Here is a 16791-nt window from a genome sequence, read left to right on the forward strand (position 1 = left end):
ACCTACATGAGGATTAGATATTTTCACATCACAGGAGCTGGCTGCTTCTCTCTTGCTACAGAAGATGTTTGGACAACTAGTTCAGACACTACTGTCCATGTTTGGTCAGAGGACTGGCATTTTGAAGGTCTACATGTGTTCTTTTTAAATCAAAGCTTGGAAGCTGAGAACACTCTTTCCCTCTGAGAGATGAACTTTCTCACATGCGTGCCCCCCACTCCTCTCCCCCAGTAAATATACTGCAGCAACTGTCTGTACATGTATAACTGGTACATCAGAAGTGTGTTCACAACTAGGCTTATAATGCAATAGCTTACTCTTGGGCTTATCCCTTATGAGTTTGTCTGTGGTGGTCCTGAATAAGTGTCTATGCAAATAGTTCTTTAGGAAAAAAGGAAGCCCAGTTCATGGTTAGTGGATATGCTATGAATCTCTTAAAAGCTTGCCTGTATAGGAAGTAAGTGTAAAGCAATCTGAATTCACATCTTGGAAAGCACCAGTTCCTTATGTGGATGGTCCAAATGGGCTGTAGGGCTCCTTTCCTCTCACATAACTTTATATGGCTTAATAGGAGCCTATGAACTTAGACTTTGTGTCTATCCCTCTGACAGATCTCTGGGAGAGAGCAAACCTTTGTCTCTAAAATCTGAATTGTTCTCAAAGTAAGTGTTCCATTCCTTAGTCTTTAAAGGGAATTGAGGGTTGCCAGGTTCCTAAATTGGGTATACCCAAGTAATTGTAGCAAGATGAGACAAACCTGGGCTTTAAAGATCTTTGCTTGTGGTTTTAGTAATTCTCATACCATGTATGTGCTGGTTATTTTATGTATTTAGTTGCAGCTTGGAGCACCTAAATTAGATGCCTGATACAGTGTAAATTGTTCTTTTCCCCCACACCCTCTAAGGCCTGTTCCAGTGGTGTGCGAGAGTGGCTAATGCACAATAAGTGCATACCTTAGAGGTTTTCTATGCAAGTCATTATGATGCAAGTCGAGTGAGGTAAGCTTATCAGGAACAAAACCCGTTTGCTTCATAATGAATGAATAATTCGGGGGCATTATCATAGTCTGTCATAACTTCTGTGTGTAGGCAACCAACAAGCCTTGTCTTCACAAGGAACTTGGGAAAATTCAGAGAAATCAAAGATGATGTATTCAACATACATAAATGAAAGGATTAAAGGACCACTATAATTCTAAAAGTGTGCATCTGTGCAATGGTTTAGTGCATATAAATGCATTAACTTGACCCCTGAAGCTGATTCATAATTTTTCTTTGTTTCTCTGAGTAGACAAGTCCTGAGCATCTGTTCAACAAAACCAGAGGATCATAGAACAAAACCAGGTAATTCATTAAATATTTAGCCTTTAAGTCTGCTTCTGTCCATTAATGCTTTAAAACTAAGTTTTCCAAATACAGAAACTTGGGTCTCTGAATAGTTTTCGACTGCTGCCAAGTTCATACTGCAGAAATGGGAAATAAAACTGTCTATAGCAGAGATAAGCTCAACTAACAGCCCCCAAAACAGGGAGTCAGATGGAACTGGTTGATGAAGGAACCTGTTTTAAGGCTGATTTTGTCATGAAACTCCTAATGTTAAATTCCAGGTGTTTAGTCACAGCTGTTCTCCTTCCTTGCAAAAAAAGCTGGACAGTCTCGGGACAGTCCCTGACAAAACCCGGAAATGTAATTACATTAATAAAAAAAAAAAGGTATCCTAATTAGCTGGGCATGCTTCAGCTTGGCCATTAAATGCTGATGTGGTCAGAAAGTATGGCTTTATCATGCCATCAAAGAAATGAACAAATTCATTCTAATTTTATTTAAACATAGTGTAAGTGGACAACACAAATATTTAAAACAACTTTAGAAATAACATTCCAGCTTACATACTTATCTATCTGCTTAATGCTGATAATATACAAACAATTCATTTCTGCCACAAAAAAGCTTTTGAGCTAAAATATGAACGTGCAGAAGTCAGGATCAAGCATGCGTAAGTCAAATTAGCAGGATGTTTGTTTCCCTTTTCCTAAACATGTCAGTCCTAACCAATAGCCAAGGAGCTGCAATGTATTTAAAAAAAAAAAAAACCTTTATACACAGTACTGTCCATACAGCCTGACTGAGCTGCCTTCTGATTGAGCTGCCTGTTCTCATTGAAAACATCTCAGCCAGCAATATGCCTGGCCCAGTGGCTATGGCACTTGGATATATCAGTGGTGCCTTTGTTTCTTCATCCGGTTACTGATAAAAGCTCCTGTGGCAGTGAGCTGTGGAAAAGAGCTAAACCTTAGCCATTAGGTGAGCTAGTAGCTGTAACCAGGGACAGCTTTTTAGCAGGAGAGGAAGAATGGGGTGCTAAGATGGCTCAAGGAGATCTCTCCATGCCCCCAGGAAGCAGCTTCTGTTGTAGAGTGTGTACATGCACAGCGTCCCAACTGTGCTGACATCCATCCCTCTCGTCTGATCACAGCTGCAGCCACCCATAGTCCTGAGCTCATTTATTAGTGCTTATCCACACGCATCCTTATTCAAAAGTTATTCTGGAATGACTGCCCTTAAATAAATGTGTGCCACTGTGTGTGCCCTTATATTTTGCAATAAGCATAAACTTGGTTTAATTTAAACAAGAACAAGGCTCTGGAGTAAGAAGTTCTGTGCACTGGGAATTATTCAGGACTATGCAGTGCATTTTGAATGCCTATCCTACTCTCATCTGCATTAACTGTCACATCTAAACAAGCCCATAGACAATAATTACAAACTTACATTGGGACATGTCCACTTAAGTGACGGATAAGCAAAGTTAGCTTAAACACATTCCATTTTCTCTACAGGCAAGAACATTTTCAACTAGTGTTTAGAAGAAACCTTACTTGATACAAGTGAAGTTTTTACCAATATCAGTAGTTAATAGACAGGCGGAAGCATGCCAGGATAGTTAAGATGTTAGGTTTTCAGACTGCATCCCTGACTCTGAAAGGACAGGTCCAGGAATATCAACCTTTCCAGCTTTTTTAGAAAGGAGTGCCTGGCTAGTGAAACCTCTCACATTTAAGGCTAGGAGTTTCATGTCAACAGCAAAAATTCTTGAGAAAGAGAGGGTGGAATTAAGGTCTCCTAAGTATCCCCAAATCAAGTTAGTGTCAGTGTCAAATACATTTTGTGGGTGTCTGCAGAGGTTTCATCACCAATTCTTGTCTTGTTACTCCTGCTAGTTCAGCCTTGCTTCTGGGAGCAACAGTGGGAGCCCTAATGCGGATATGGCTCCAAGGGACCAGTGTTACTGCAAGGCCTCAGCTTTCCCAAGGCAGGCCTGTGAACTGCAGTACTTAAAATGAGGATTGCCAGCTTCTTGTCTAACAAGTGCTCACAGTTGTGGGAAATAAGTGCTAGGCAGATGAGACCAAGGCTTCCAGTAGAGGGATCATACACTAGAACAGTCCAGCAAAAACACTGATACATGGTTTTTCTCATCTCTCTCGTATCCGCAATCCAAACAACCTGATAAGAAATGCCGGCTTTTCTCTGCTTGCAGTAACTCAAAATAAAAATCACATAAACAATTGCTCTCTATATTTTATTTCTGAACTTACAGAAATGACTATTTCTCTGGTTGTTTAACTGACAATTTTGACATTTAAAAATAATGTGTGGCTCACACACGACATCATCTTTTAACACATGCAAAATAAGGCACTTGATTAGTCATGGAGTAAACTAGGAATTTCTGAGGAATACTAGGATGGTTCTGAAAATACAGGTTGCTCAGGTGATAGTTCAGTCTGGTCTGGTTTTCTTTCATTTCCTTATTTTATGTAGCAAACCAGAGCAAATGGAGCAATTAGACATGTAAGTTTCCTTACCAGATGGGGGAACAAACTAAGCTCTTTGTAGTGCTCCCAGGTGTATGAAAAGGTTATCAGCTTTGGGAGTAAGTTTTTAAAAATAATTTGAAATAAAATTTAATATGGGATCCTCATTTATAGGCTAAGTCATACTTATGAGCCACAGCTGTTGGTGAGATGGAGTTTTCTCAAAGAAATAATTTGTTGCACCTTTACTCAAAGAGAACAGTAATACCTTTCACCTAGCCACTGTCCAGGTCAGGTTGGGGCTGGGACTGGGACAGGGACTGGAGCTGGAAGAAAAGTTATGCCCAAGTTCTCCGTTCCTGGAAAAGACACAAAATTTTGTCTGAAATTAGCAAATACAATACATTTGGAGGTAAGTGTTCCCAGAGTCTCCAACACACAGTTTTTAACTTTCTGCTGGCTTTTTGGTATTATAAACATTTGCAGTCCCTTGTGAAGGTTCTTCTCTGAAGACCTGGAGCATCTAATAAGAACAGTTAGGTCAGCCAGAGCAGCCCCTTTCTATTGAAGGGGCAAAATTACACATGCAATTCCATGACCCTTAAGCTTGTGAGACCCAAGTTTCTTGTTTTCTCAAAAATGCATATTTTCATTTTCGTCTTCCTCCTGATGCTTGAGTGATCAGATGTGGAGATGCTGTCAGTGTTCCTGGGATTCACCTTGGGAAGCTGAGCCTTCGTTACTAAATATTTGGAATTGGACCTAAAATTATTCTCTCACTGGGGACTCATAACACAATCTGCTGCCTTGAAAATTCTTACACAAAACAGCTTGTGGGACCGGGATGGCTGGGAAGTGGAGAAACTAATACAGCACTCTGGGCCAGAGGGAACAAGACAGAGCAAAAGCTAAAGCCCCACTGGGAAATTCATTAACCACAGCTTCTACAGCTGCTGTAACTTCCTGTTCTGTCACTGTCTGGAGTTTTTCCTCAAGTCCCACTCCCTGAAGATAATTCCGATGTCATGGTTAAGGCTCTGAGGTTTCTCACCTGCCAAGGTACTGAATCTTCGCCTGTTCTCCCTGTTGGGGATGACCGATCTGACCTAGGGAAGTCAGGAACTGAACCAGATGGCAACACAAAGGCTTCCATGTCATTTTCAAGAGGGAAAAGGATGTTGTTTACCATCATCTCTGTGCTTTTGCTTCTCTCCCAGCTTATACTGGGAAGTTTCAACTGCCCAAAACAGAGTGGGAGAGATTATTCTTTTACTACTTTCAAGTTTGTCCATGCCCAGGAATGATTTTTCTAGCCCAAACTTCTGATGTTGTTCCAGGGGTAGAGAAGTTGCTCTGTGAGTTGTTGTGTTGCATTGTCCATCCACAGCCCTTCAGCCAGACAAAAACATCTCCAGCACTGGAAAAAAAAAAAAAAAAAAAAAAGACCAAAGGCAGAGAGCATCTATTCTGACAGTCACCTGGCAGAAAAAGGAGTGTGAGAATATGTGTGTGCACAGAAGTGTACATAGATACACAGGTCACTGAATGAAGCAATTTCAGGGATTTAAACTAATCTTTCAGCAATAAATATATGTATTGTCTTCTATCCTGTAAGACAAAGGGCAGCCATTGTCCCACTTTGTTTTAAACCCGGAATCGAGCTAAGGCCTTTGGTAGGGCCGGCTATGCTGCTGTGTGGGCTGAATCTGCTTTGGCTCTCTTTTTCCTTGAAAGAGCCAAAAACAATATTCCTGACACACCCAGCTCACAATAAACACTCAGGCTGGCATTTCACACGGGTGTGGATGAGTCAAATGGCAGTGGTGGGGGTGGGGTAAATTCCACACCTACAGTGACTTAATGAAAAGCTCCTGAAATGCATCCACTGCAATGAACAGGAATCTCTACAGAGCTATGGATATCTACAGATAACTCAGATGCTCCTGTTTGCAGTCATTTTTTATCAAATGTCTTTGATTTCTCCTCAGACAAGAGCAAATGATACATTCAGCCTTTTCAAATAGAGAGCAACCACATGTGCAGAAAAGAAAAAAAACCCAAAACAGGAAAAAGCAATTCATCAGTTGCTGAAACACAAATATGAGCACTTCCCAGCCTTGCAAGCACCCTAGTCTCTGAATGGCACATTTCAGCCTGTGGTTGTTATCAGCCGTGTGCAGTGTATCCTAGAGGAATGGCTCCAGATCAAGTTAAGCCATTCCAGACTGTAACCATGGTTGAACTGATTACTTTTTGAAGATCAAGGTTTTTAGGCCAGATCCAGACAGACTCCCATTAAAATTAATGGTACTTATAGGGAGGTGGGGGCTTTTCTGTTGAAATAGCCATTATCTGTGTGCCATTAGCAGGAGAACGAACTCAAAGGCTTTCTCTCTCTCTGTGCAGATAGCCACCATCTTATTAGATGGCCTGACAGCAGTTTGAACTAGACAAATTGTTGACTTTCCACCTTGTGTCCTGCAGAAGGGTCCTGCTGCCATTCTGTCTTACTGCTTCACACATTCTGCACCAGTGCTTAAATCAGCAGTTCACAATAACCCAATCTAGAGTTCAGGTTGTAGACTGCAATTTATCTGGCTTAGCAGAAGTGATGGAGAAGGACAACAGAGATATAAGGAAAAGGTAGGCATAAACTCTTGTAAAAGACTCTCCACAACTGTGCTGCGAGGTGTTTCTATGTTTCCGTTTGTTAAATCACTACCCACTGTGTGTCTGAGCATTGCACTGTACTATTCAGGCCACAAATTCCTAGTAAAAATTGTTATTCAGATCTCACACAGGACTAAACAAAAATGGTTTGCATGTCTTTTTAACAACAGTATCAACTTGTTTCTTTGTGAATCCTTGTTGCATGGATATTTCTGCCTCCTTCCTTAGATAGTCATACTGTAGCGGATCAAAATGAAATTTTGATAGCCTGGTCTAGTTCTTTGAGTTTGCAGTTTACCTCACTTGGACACTTCACTTAAGCACTAAATCATCTTCACAGATCAGATTTGTAGATGTCTAAGCAATGAGTGTATTTGCAGAGCAAGCACACACAATACAAGCTGGCATTTGAAAATAAAGCTCAAGCACTGAGAAATAGAATTTTATAGCTGTGTCTACCAAGCATAAAAAACAGATCCAGAACATGAAAATAGCCCCCTAGTTCTTAAATTTGTATTTTGAACTGACTTTCAACCAGGTGTTTCCACTTTAATTTGATCCCAGGCATACCTAGAGGTGATGTAAGATCCAGATCCACAAGGTAATAATGAAGTCAAGAGTTGAAAAATTATCAAGGCTAATCTGGCAATTTAGTCCCTTGTAAATCATTGCGGTTAGTTATTGCTGAGCCATTCTTACCAACCAAGTTCTCTTGAGACTTAGCATTAACTTCGCCACCTGCTTGACTGTCAAAGAGATAAATTTCCTTGAAGGGAATCTTCCACTCCTGACTTTATTTATGACTGGGGGGTTGAGGATGGATTGACTGGGAAACCTCAACTACAAGGGTCTGCATATGCTGAATCAGGGAGTGATGCAATTCATTTAATCTGCTTGATATTACACATAAGGTCCCAAAATGAAACATACAGGATTAAGAAATCCTTCTGGCCTGTTTGCTGGACTGAATGCTCTGATGAAATATAGTCAACTGCTTCTTCTTCTTCTTCTTCTTTTTTTAACAATCAGACCCAAAGTCAAAAGATCACATCAGAGCTATTCTGTAACCTAATACTACATGAAGTCTTTCACAGCACCTGTGTACTCAGAGTCCCAATGGCTAATATACAAAAAGTGTATCGCTGAGTTTGAAAAGCTCATCCACTGGGAGATAAACAAAAAAACAGGATAATATGAATAGCTCAATGGGACAGATCCTTCAGCTAGCTCTCTGAGTTACAGGAGCTGACCGTGTGATCACTTGCAGGATCTGAGCTGTTAGTGAACTGAGAAGTTTGTGTCTTGAAACAAAGATAAAGCAAAAATGCTTTCACAAGCTCAATCATGAGACCTCTACACAAAGACTAAGCTCAAATTGCTGCTCAGGCTTTTTGCCTTTTTTTTTTTTCCTGTTCTTTTAGGAAGGGTCTTTGAAACAACTGAAACTTGAGTGGAATAGAAGTTCAGGATAAAAAAGAGATTTTAGGTTTTAAGTCTGTTATTTCCTGCTTATACCAGTTGCTTCTGACAATAATTTCTTGAGTCATTTCTTTAGTTTGAAATGATACTGCTTATAAGGTCTGGTTTGTAAAGAGAGGCACAGGGTATGGACACACACACACACCACAAAACTTTCAGCCTTGCCTTCTCTCATTCAGTACCCTGAATATGCATCCAAACCACATGGCATGTTGTGTGTAAAATCTGTCCATGTGGCAAGCAATTTTCTACTGCTCACAGCAATTTTGCATATATTTGACATAAGCAGTACTATGTTAAACCCAGCCAATTGATGTTGCCTCTGCTGAAAGGCAAGAAAACAGCTACCGCAGCTTTTCTACCCAGTCAGTTTTCCTGACCACACAAAGCAACTAGTGTAAAGAAGCCTTTTACCTGAATTTACACAAAATGTCTCATTTCCTATGTTCATTAGATGGATTTGTTTTTTACTCTGTGTTCTTAGTGACCACTGACAATGCTGGAGGGGAGGCTGTGCCTCCACTGTTACGAGGGCATCCAGCTCCTTCCTCTAGGCTCATTTACCTGGCAGTGTAGTGAGAATAATCATCAAGCAGCTCTTTATCATCAGGTAACAGTTTTTTAAATATTTATGAGAAGATTTTGGGTTAGCAGGGGCATCCTTTTAGCCAGAGAGAATATCTTTATTGAGGGATGTAAACTGAGGAATATATAGATGGAAAGGAATTGGCAAAGCTCTGGAAGACCATCATAAGCAAAGCTGGGAATATAAGTCCATCTTAAGAAGCTGCACAATGTAAAATGATACGGGGTTAAGGAAATACTCAGGATATGATTAGGAGATGTTTCTGTTTAGGGTGTGAATCCTGGATGCTCTTTATGTTCAACTATTCAGTGGGCAGTGCCAGGACTATGGTCTTCAGCACTAGTCCCATACTCTTTGGTGGGAAATGGGAAGGACAGAGGGAAGCAGAGCTGAAGCCCTAAAACACCTCTTTTAAGTGTGCTAGAAATGTCTCCATATGGGTACAAGCCTTGCTAGGCACCCTCTGGGATGCAGGGTCAGTCAAGCCGTCAGGGAAGACATAATCAATACCCACTGCAGGGTCTGCTAATACTTCTGGAAAAGACCGACAAGCTTTCAGGTTCAGAGTCCCAGAAGACCCTGGGCTGTTTAGAAACCCTTCACTCAGTTAATTTCATTACGTTACTTTTGATTATATTAATGTTACCCTTTTTCTGACCCAAACTTCAGCCAAATTTGTGGAGCTGCAGGTGTTGCAGGGAAAACCAAAGACGGAGTCAGCTGTCTCTCTGAGGCAATCCTGTTTACTTACAAAAAAAAACCAAAATTGTGCTTTCCCTGGAGGTCTCAAACTGCAGGTGACAGTCCTTTTGCTCCCTGTTTCACATTGCTGTCAGCCAGTGCTCTGCTCAGGATGCTGCCTTTCCCCAAACTTTTCCCAGAATCATGTTTGTGAAGAAATTTAGCAATGGAGAAATCACACAGACAGTAAGGAAGGGCATGACACTGCAGCCTATTTGGGGGGAACTGTGGTTACATGTTTCTTATACTGGCTAGTCAATGAGTTAAAAAAAAAAAAAAAAAAAAAAAAAAACAGAAGAAGAGACCAGAATTCAGCTGCTTTCTAGATAAGTCTCGTAACACTCAGCTGCAGAGCCAAGGTCTTGTCTGTGCAGTCTTGCTGGCCGAAGAGCCTTGCTTTCTTCTGGCCTCATTTCAGCAAAGGAAGGCTCTGGGAACTTGCATGGTGGTAAGGGCCTTTTCTGATGCAGGCAAGATGTAGTTTTGACTACTGCTTCCTACATGTGAAATCTTTCATGGTTGTTTCCTAAAAGAAAGGCACCCACCCCTCGTCAGGGATCAAGTTTTCTTAGCAGATGCCTATTCCACCAGTCAAGTGGGCCCCTCAGGGCATCACATCACCCCCTCCTCTGATTCACAGATACCAAAGGCTCTAGGCAGAGGCTAGGAAACAGCTGCAGAGGCTTGGGCCTGTGCAGAGCAGGGCCCAAGGGCGAAATGAACATTTAAATCAAGCTGAGAAGGGAGAAATGCCTGGGGGAAAAAGCAGCTGGGGAGCATGGCTTGCAGTTTTGCTTACTTGCTTATTGTCTAAGTTAGGCCTGCCAGACCTCTAAGCCTCCATGCTGCCAGGGATCTTCCAATTTCTCAATGCTGAGCAGCCTAGGCAGCCACATGTCCAGAGTACCCTGACATATGGCTACAGTACAATAGCCCTGCTTCCCTGCAAGCGACGAGGTCTGTGCATGCATATGGTATCTTACGTGTCCAGGCTGCTCAGACCAGGCAAGTGTCCCAGACTGCCAGGCTGGCTTTAAACTCTCACTCGTCTCTTGCCCTTAGCCCCTGTGGCCTTCCCTGCAAACTGGGACTATTTGCACACTTCAGCTGAATTGGGCAAACTGCAGGCAAGACATGCTGGAGACCGGCTGATAGAAATTATATTTGTGTATGTGCAAAATAACTGCATGACCTATAGCCAATTTCCCTCCACCACTACGTGTCAAAGTCTTCAGTGAGAACTCTGCTAGGAGGACTGGGATAAATCTCTGGCTTTTGCAGGCCAGGAGCTTAGGAGCAGCATGGAAAAACAGGGTAAGAAGGGTGAGAGGTTGTGATCTGACGAGTACTTTGGGGGACAGGGCTTGGCTGGCCAAGGTGACAGGGACCCTGGAGGATAGTGAGGGGAGAAGGAGCTGATAAAGAGCAAGTACCAGAGCAAATTGGGATTGACCCTAACTGGAGGCCATCTCCCTGTAGGTCAGTGTAAGAGAGGTGAACAGGGTTGTATGAGCAATTTATTTTGGCATTTCTTTACTGTTGAGTGCTTGTACCTGTAACAGCTAATTACAATACTTTTCACTGTGTTCATAAGAACATGTAAAACATGCTTAAGCTATATTAAAATGAAAAAATATGCCATTCTTCCAAAATAATATTGATCCTATGGAAAACTAAGCAATCCTTTCCCAATCATTCTTTTAAAGTGTTACCTTTTGAAAAATGAACGGCAAAGGCAGTAAAAGACAAATCTGAAAAAGAAAGAGCCAATATAATCAAGGCTACACAGAGAAATTTGGGGTTAAGTCCCACTGGCTATTTTTAAAATATAGTCCTATAGAGAGAAGTGTTTGTGTGTTCAAAGGTATGAATTTAGGCTATGTGAGACTGAACTCTGAATTTCCTGGCTCATGTCAGTCTAAGCCATTATAAAAACGTGTGTATAGGGGTGTGGGTATTTATAATTCATGCCTTTCAGCTATCTGGGATACACTTCTGTGTTGTTAGTGTATGAAATTTCAGAGGATTTGGAAGAAGAAGGCATGAAGAAGTAGATCTTCAATTATAATTTGAATACACACTCTTAATCATAAGAAAAGAGCCAAATCAGCCATTAACTTTCCAAGTGTGTGAGTTTATGATGATTTACTGGCAACTGGGTGTGCGCACATGTACACACAGTTGCTTGCATCCAGCTTTACAAGAAATCTCGGAAAATATCCCAGTCTGCTTTACAGGATTACAGTAAAAAGAATGTGACACCCTTTGCCATTATGTTTGCTGCCAGTGATTCAGGCGGGGGTGGTGGGGGAAGGAGAAAGGTTTTGGCGTAACAGTTAAGGTCCCTCTACACTTGAACTTTGAATAAGCAGTGACTGTATCTTCAGGAGAACTGTGGGTGTTAGAGCAGGACAATGAGATAGAGTAAAAATACCTCAGCAGGGGTTTTCCTTTTACTTTGTGGAAAATGATGCAAAACGATTCATGAGTTCCTTGTAATGCAAGTAAAAAGGGACACAGGATTTTTTTTATATTAAGGCAGACAACTGTTTTGTGAGGTCATCATTCTTAGTCACAGTTGTCTCAAAGCAACTCAGCAGCTCCTACGTCTTCATCTGGCTACATTGCTCATCCAGTGCCCTGGGAGATTCTCCTTCTGACCAGGTCTGAGAGAGGTGTTTGGTTGAGAGGAGTTTTTAAACACAAAATGTACTTCCTTGTGACTAAGTCCTTCCTGATTTCTCTTTGGTGGTGCACAGCCGTCTACAACAGAAAGTGTGGCTGATACTATATCTGCCAGTCGCTTGAGGGAATTGCCCATTCATCTTTGCCCTGGAGAAATAGCTTAAGAAATGTTTGAGAGGGTTACAGCCTTTCCCATCGTCCTTGCACATGTGGGACTACAGGAAAGTGGGGGTTAAAGGGCTGCTCGACCCTGGCATAATTCCAGGATCCCAGTCCCTGCGACAGAAGCAGGGCTGGGAGCCTGCCACTCCGTGGGAGCACAACCCCTCCTGGGGTGTCCTGTGCTCACCTCCTGCAGCTCAGAAGTGGTTTGCGCTGAGGCAGGAGGGAGCATAGCCATGCGTTAAATCCGTCCATCCTCACCATTGCGGGGCTTTGCAGTAACCAGGTTCTTAAGGAGCCCAGCGGAAATTTAAAGACATTTCCCCCCGCGAAGCCCCAAGGGGGGCGGGGGGCTGTGAGCAGTTGAACACCAGCCTGCATTTGCGTCACACTTGCATCCACCCATGTCTAGAGCACTGAGAACGGTGGAAATCAAGAAGACCCCATTATCTCAGTCTTCCAAATGTTTGAAATGAGGGATTAGGAATCCTGGCGAGAAAGAAGAAACATTCACATCCACAGCCAACTGACACTATCACATTTCTTCAAAATCGGGAGAAAAAACTGTGTCACAATCAACAGGTTATGAAAAAGGAACATTGCCCACCAGAAAACCATATAAACATTTACCCAAACACACACAAACACACACCATTTACACATCCAGAACCCACTGGAGTCTCTCTCTCCATGCCTGAACTTAACTAAAAACATAAATTTATTTTCTAAGTAGATTTTGATAAAGCTGTGGGTACTTCAAGTATATCTGGCATATTATGCTTAGGACCTATGTTAGACCAACCCATGTTATAACTAACTTAAGTCTTTTTACTTACTCCAATAGCTATTGGATCAGACTTGCAGCTAGTATCCAAAAGCTTCTGACTGCCTATAATTAAATTATATCCCTGAAAATATCACTAAATCCTATCAAATTGCTTCTCATGTTTCCTTCCAAAGCAATGCTGCCCTTATGAGTTGAGAATTACGTACTATGCCTCATGGCAGGTTTTTAAATAATAGAACTGTGCTTGCCACTTGCTAGCCCTAGTAAATTTGATATTTACACTGTCATCAGCTAAAGTGTGTTGGGCTCCTGTTGTGTGACTTTTGGGATTTGCTGGGTTTTCTATAAAACACAGTCCAGCTGCAACAGTGAAGGCAGTTCAGTTTAATAAGCTAATAAATATATTTAATGACCCTCATTATGTCTCGCAGTGATATCTGGTATTAAAGTGCAAGCGTTAGTCCAAGTAGAATGTAAAATAGAAAGTCCCCTGCTGAAATCGTGCAGTGTGTGTATGCATGCACGCGTACATAAATACACACACACACACACACACACACGTATGCATATACACATGCTGGAAGTTCCCTCCAGAAGAATGCTATGGCATTTATTTTTCATTAATTCTTGAGAGATTTCATCTGTCTTTTCAGCTTAGAAAGAGGAAATCATTTTAAGTTGCAATGGAGTAGAGTAGATAGGAGCCATGGGATAGATCTGCTCGGATATGAAGGCAAATGGCTGCTCTAGCTGGCTAGCAAACAGACTGTAACCACGGCTATGCCACTGGTGGGCAGCCAGAATCATTTCACACAGGAGTCATTGTCTTTTCCAGTGAATTAGGGAGGTGTCTGAAACACCCATGACTTTGAGCTGCAGGGTGGAAACTGGACCAAAAGACCAAGTCAGTGTTGAGTGTGCATACCAAGAGGCTTCCCTTGGGGCTGGCAAGATAAGAAAACAAATCAGTTATGTTCACTGACAAGACTTGGAAATAACGTAGATAGTGGAGTCAGTGTGTCCTGTACTGCTGACAGAGCTGTTGGCTTTCTGGGTGCTCTCTCAAGATGACGCCATAGAGAATCCAGCATTTTCCAGTCCAAGCTTCTGTCCCATGGGGGTGAGCCTCGGGCAGAGTGCGAGACCATTCTGCTGCTGTGTGAAGGATTGGGCCTTACTATGGAGCCCAGAGTGGCTGGAGGTCAGTGCATCGGTTTGGTTAGACAAACATGAATTTGCAGCAGAAAAAGCCAAGCAGGAACCATGATCCTGAAGTAAGATAAAAACCTGCATGTGCCTGAACATCCATTCGGTTAAAGCCACACAAGTTACAGCATACTGGTACCCAAGTCAGCTGTAAATGAATTAATTCAGAAATTAGAACTGGCCAAGCTGACACAGCACGTCTCAGAGCCGGACACCACTGTCTGGTGAGGGATAACTCTACTGCTCTGTTTAGATTGCTTCCAGGTTCTGATCTTGCTCAGTCACTACACTAGAACTAGTAGCAGGAGAGTATGGAGGTTTGAAATTTTAAGCCAAGATTACTATAGAAGGTTTGAAAAATCCCCTCCCTGATTCATTAGTTTGGACGGACAAAACGAAAGGGAGATGCTATATGGGAAACAAATGTGAAGTAATAAGTTAAAAAGATCAATTTCTTATTTAAAGATAGAACTTATGGTTGAGTGTTCAGCATGTAGTTGCTCCCTGAAAACATGCCAATTGTTAAATCATCTGTATCAGAATGTCAGCATGTGTTCTATGCAGAGACATGTCTTTTTTATGCACAACATGGAGAAACTCGTGAATTAACCAACTACCATGAATTTGGGAGCCACAGCTCTACAGAAAGCACAGGAGAGAGGCTTGAGCAGTTTCTGTCGTCACAAAAAAAGTGAGATTATCCTAGAATTCCAAATATGTCCAGTCTTTATTTTTAGTTAATATGACAATCCACTTAACAAAATCTCCCTCTCTTGCAATGCCTCTCTGCTTTCCTGCTTGTGGGACAGAAAAATGATCTTGATTATAAAAGAATTCTCTCAGGCTTTGCTTTTGGTCATTATACTATAAACACAGAAACTCTTCTATAATGCCCTGGCATTACACTACCACTGTGGCCTTCCAAGCAAGGCAATATTTCTGAAGCCCCTGTATTGTGAGTGTGCCAGAGGGAGCACTGTGTGTGCCCATGTGCACCCTCTCCTCTGGGCTGTCCTGCTTACCGTTTTTGATGAACTCCAGAGGTGCTAGTGTCAGCTCTGCATTCATTCATTCTTCCACTCTCTAAGCAACCGCAGTCTCTCCTTTTTCTAGAGAGTCCCAGCTAAGCCCTTTTTTTACATATGCCTGGCTACTGGGCAGTACACAGCTAATTATGATTTTGCTTAGTTCTGCTGCTGTGAAGACGGGTGCTCACTTCAGATATGCTGTGAGATTCTGTGATACTGTCAAGTGTGACAAGCCACATTTTTGCTTTGATCAATGACTCCCTTCAGAAGCAAGCTGAGGAATGGTAACTTCTGGAGAGAGATATTTGTAGCAGGTCAGGGAAATGTGGGATGGGCCTTAGAGTTCTGGATCACGGGATTTCAGAGACAAGGAGAATGGTCGGCCTGGGCTCGGACAACAGACTGCAAGAGGTAAGAGCCAGAGATGAGGCTAGGACCTGTAAGACTAGCAAGTCACTCAGTGCCAGAAAAGTGCCCTACTGGGAGTTCAATAACATTGTTAGTCACCATAAAAATATTGTAAAATGTAAACTATGAATGAACTTTTCTTGGGCTAAAAAGTTAAGCTGACTCCCAGTGTGTTCCTTCTGAGCTAGAGATGGGAATGGTATGTAACCTAAGGCTCTAAAGTCAGTGACCCATGTTCTGTGACATGGTCCAAGCTTTTGTGTCCCCAGTCACTACTTAGAGACTAAGGGTAAGAATTAAGTTCCTCTAAGCAGCATTGCAGTGTTTTCCTTTGTTTCACAGTAGAAGTCAGTGAAGCCAAGTGCTATGACTAGTCTTGGGAGAGCTGACATATTTTCCTTAGAATCCCTTAGAGCAAAGAGAAGCTTTGATAAACACAAACTTTGAAGGGTCAGGACCTCAGAATGCAACAGAGAAAGAGACCAGTTAAACCTCAAGGAGTTTTCTGAAGGGTGATTTTGTGACTCCCAGACTGGCAGTAGGAGCACTGGCTTTGTTGCTTGTTTCCACAGTTTTCCTTTCTGTAGGTGGACATGGCCATTTACAAACTATTTATTTTCTTCAATTCCAAATGCCCAGAGTACGCTGTTAGAGTACAGCAACTGTGTTTGGGGGGGGCTGATGCTGACAGTGCTCTGAGTGCTCCTTGGTAGAACGTCTGGTGGCTGGTTACATGCTAAGGCGCTCCTGGACAAGCCCTGGAAGGAAAGATAGCAAGAGAGAAGAAAACCTTCACTTTAGATTTTTTTCCTTTTGCCTTGACAGATAATATTCCACAATCTTCGAGACTGCACGATAGACTGAACTGACAATACACAATCATTCCAGAGATTTGGTTGCTGAACTATGTATAAACTTGTGCTCAGTGTTACTATCCCACACAATACTCTCGTGATTCATGTGATACCTGGCATGTTCCTTAAACCCCACTGGTTGCTGCAGCACATGATTCTGTGAGAATGTCAGGGATTTTTTTTGTTGCTGTTGGTTTTGTTGCTTTTCCCTTTTTTTTTTTTTTTAAAGGATGAGTTTCCCTTCCTAGTGGACCATTACAAGTAAGAGATGGGTGCGTAAGTGGGCCCAAATGTGACTTGGTGATGTTAACATCAGCAGACCTGCCAGCTCACTGCCTTCCACAGTGGGCATTTCAGACTATTAAGGA

Source organism: Apteryx mantelli, chromosome 2 (genome assembly GCF_036417845.1).
Source record: "Apteryx mantelli isolate bAptMan1 chromosome 2, bAptMan1.hap1, whole genome shotgun sequence".
Taxonomy (NCBI): Eukaryota; Metazoa; Chordata; class Aves; order Apterygiformes; family Apterygidae; genus Apteryx; species Apteryx mantelli.